Source organism: Abramis brama (assembly GCF_963993115.1).
Source record: "Abramis brama genome assembly, chromosome: 4".
Lineage (NCBI taxonomy): Eukaryota > Metazoa > Chordata > Actinopteri > Cypriniformes > Leuciscidae > Abramis > Abramis brama.
The window spans coordinates 3756417-3760332 of NC_139966.1; the positions used below are offsets into that span (position 1 = coordinate 3756417).

At 36.5% G+C, this 3916-nt stretch overlaps 1 long non-coding RNA gene across 1 annotated transcript; it reads left to right on the plus strand.

The window, feature by feature from the left end:
- Positions 1–612: 612 nt before the first annotated feature.
- LOC311081359 lies at positions 613–2121 on the plus strand. The gene is made up of 3 exons (XR_014605876.1): positions 613–628; positions 1142–1251; positions 2030–2121. It is a non-coding gene; the product is annotated as an uncharacterized lncRNA (long non-coding RNA).
- The last annotated feature ends 1795 nt before the right edge of the window (positions 2122–3916 follow it).

Here is a 3916-nt window from a genome sequence, read left to right on the forward strand (position 1 = left end):
ATGTGATAATATTAGATCTAGAGTATGATTACGACGATGAGTAGGTCCTGACACGTGTTGTCTAACTCCAATTGAGTTTACAATGTCTTTAAATGCCAAACCCAATGCATCTTTTTCATTATCGATGTGTATATTAAAATCACCAACAATTAGTACTTTATCTGCAGCCAATACTAACTCTGATAGAAAGTCCGCAAATTCTTTGATAAAGTCTGTATGGTGCCCTGGTGGCCTGTATACAGTAGCCAGCACAAATCTCAAACGTGATTTATCATTTTTACTATATATTTTTACATTAAGCACTAACACTTCAAAAGAATTATATTTGAAACTTGATTTCTTAGTGGTTTTGAAAATATTACTATAAATTACAGCAACACCACCCCCTTTGTGTTTAAGACGAGGTTCATGTTTATAACAGTAATCTTGCGGGGTGGACTCATTTAAAGTAATGTAATCGCTTGGTTTTAGCCAGGTTTCTGTCAAACACAGCACATTTAGGTTATTATCTGAAATCATATCATTAACAATGAGTGCTTTTGAAGTAAGTTCATGTATGTGAATGTTATAATGGCAAACGTTTTTACAATTTAAGATTGTTTAAAGGAATGATGCACTATCACTTCTGGTACAGATTCATTGGCCTTTTGTGTTATTTTTTTATTTTACTTGATTTAATAAATTACTTTTAATTAGTAGCCTACAATGTATGGTTAGGATTCTGAATTAAAACAGTGTAATGTTTCTCCACAAATATTATCAGAAATATACGGAGCCCCCAGGGGTCAGGCAAATTGTTGAAACAATATAAACCTGCATTGAAAGATCTAATTCAAAGAGCAACAGACCACAGCCCTCTCAGCTCAACACCACAATTTGTTGATTTCTTCATCTGTTTTAAAGATGAAATCATGACCTTATCATTATAGTAATCGTAACTGACACATGGGAGTAATATTATTTTTTTTACAATTCCATGTTGGGGCTCTGAAGAATTGCTTGTGTGAATACATAAAATGTGTTTTAGAATGGATTGTGTTGTATACTTTGTTTTCTACCCGACTAATTGAACTGTAAAGTGAAAATCTTGTACATGACTTATTTTGTATTGTATTGAGTTTTCTTGCTTTTATTTATACAGGATAGTACAGACAGCAGGCAAGAAGTGAAGAGGAAGTGATGGCATCAGGAGCAGCACAACCAAAAGCTTGTGACCCCATGGAAGTTGTCCGAGTGCGTGGAAGAACAAGTGTAAGTGCAGAAGCCGATCTTAGGATGTAGTGGAGGGAGTGTATATGAAGAAGATATAAAGGAGCCAACTTGTTTAGTTTTTAAAATTGAACTAAGAGCCAGTGCAATTGTTGTAAAACAGGAGAAATATGTTCTGTAACATAACATTAGAGCGAGCAGACTTTGTAAAGTTGCTACTACTTACATGTCAAGTGATAAGCAATATTTGAGTTGGATGAATGATGGGCAAATGTTTGGTTTTCTAACTTGTCCTGGGAACCCTCAGTACTGCACACCCACTTCAGATCTTGCAGTTTCTATAAATGAGCTAATGTGATGAATCAGGTATATTAGATGAGGGAAACGTACAAAGTCTGCATCTGAAAACTTAGGCAGCTGACTCATTGCCTCGCTGCCCCATCAGGCAACGACTTAGCAGGCAGCGTTTACACACTATGGTGCCTCACAAAACCGATTCAGTTTAGTTAATTTTTTTATTTATTTGAGCAGTAACCATTCTGATTTCAGACAGACTTATGAGGCAGCATAACGGTTTAATGATCTACAACACTAATTTCTAGAAATTACTTCAAAAGTGGTAAAAGTTGGTCAAAATGTACATTTTGTGCCTCCAATATGTGCAGTGCAGGGGGTGTTCCAGGACAGGTTTGCAAACCCCTTATCTAGATATACTTAATTTGGGGCACCAAAAGGCTAACCTGACACATCTGATTGAACTGTGAAAAGGAATTTAAAAAAGTGGCATAATGGATGACTGATTTATTTTCTCTTTTCAAAGGGCCGTTGGGAGAGCGACAACAGAGGAGTGAGAAGCTGCACGGTTATTGTTTTGTTTGTGAAATGGTTAATTTTTCAGATATGCATATATAACATATATATATATATATATATATATATATATATATATATATATATATATATATATATATATATACATACATCTCTCTTTTACTTTTTTCTTTTCTTGTTTTGTGATACTTGTACTTGCTTAATAAAGTAACTTTAAAAGTGAACTACTGCTTTCTGTTCATTGAATACCTTTAACATTTTAGTATAGTTTAGTGGATTACATGTAATGATTGTATTTAGGGGTTTACTGTAAAATAAGGTAACCCAAACAGACAAATATGGTAGCCCATATATATACCCGTTGTGGCCCATAAGAGCCCTAGATAAGACCAATCTGGGTCCCATCATCAACCCATGTGGGCAGACTCCTGTAGGCCCTAAATGGGTGCTACCTAGGTTACCCATATGGGCCCGATATGGAGCCCATCAAGAGCCCATCATCAACCCATCTGGGCTAACACATGTGGGGCCACCACGGAAACCGCGGCCAAAATTAGCTGGGTTCCCAGTTGGGTAGCCCAGGTGGGCCCCGGATATCAGCCCATTTGCAGCCCGTTTGGGCCCCACATGGGTGTGTTGGCTGGGACACTAAGTAAAGTGGAGTACTAGTGTTATATATATACAATATATATATATATATAAATTGTGCGTATTTTTATTGTACCTGTCACTTCTTCACCTGTCATTTGTTCTGGCCTCATATTACAAACAGAACTGGCTCCACCTTGGTGTAAAACAACCACCTTATTGTAAATTGTTTGCCCAGAATCTACATTTATTTTAGTAAAAAATCATATTATATTTATGACAAAATGTTGTGTTTTTATCTTAAAATTGCTTAAATATCCAACATTTAGCAACACTATATTTCATACAATATGTTAAAAAAATAATAATCTTATTTTGCTTCTACATGTCATCTCACTCCCTGGCTGAATGTGTGATCATTGCACCACAGCTAGTGCTAGGTTGACTGTCTCCACCTTCATTTGATATAAATAAAAAATATAAAAAATAAAATAAGGAAAGGAAAGGAAAGGAAAGGAAAGGAAAAAGTTTTAAACCTCACAAATGGGCAGACATACTTTTCTAAATTTTCTAATAAAATGTTATTGCATTATTTTTTGTTGATGTCTGCATTATCACTTCTGTCTCCCTGCTCCCTGAAATTAGCAATGTAACTTTACACTAAATAATATTAATCTCCTTTAGCGTACAGTATTTTGAGTGACGATAGTAATAGGGGCGCTATATACCGCTTACATTTGCTAGCATTTCAATACTAAGTTAACGAAGAAAAAAGTACAGTATTTACAGATGAAACTGACCTGCACTTGAAGCCCTGAACAGGTAATTCATTTTGCAACATTTTGATACTTGTTCTTGGAGTGCTTTCTTTTTCGTTGTCCTTTCCCTCTCTGCTCCACCTGGCCGTTTTCTCTCCATCATCGGGTGATGCTCGCATTTTCTGTTTAACCGTTTGGCTGAGGCTTAAAGGGCACCTATTATGCAAAATTCACTTTTACATGGTGTTTGAACATAAATGTGTGTTGGCAGTGTGTGAGCAAAACCACCCTAGAATGATAAAAATCCACCCAGTAGTTTTTTTACTATCTCAATAAATCACAAGCACTGTCTCAGAACGCCCTGTTCTAAGATTGCTCTCACTGTGACGTAGAATTGCGCTAAGCCCCACCGACGTGATGATTGACAATCTGGTTTTGGCATAGACCCCGCCCTCGGTGATCTGTACACCATCCTCCATTGTTTCAACGACAGCCGGTGTGTAATGTCTCCTAAGAAGTGTAGTGTTCTG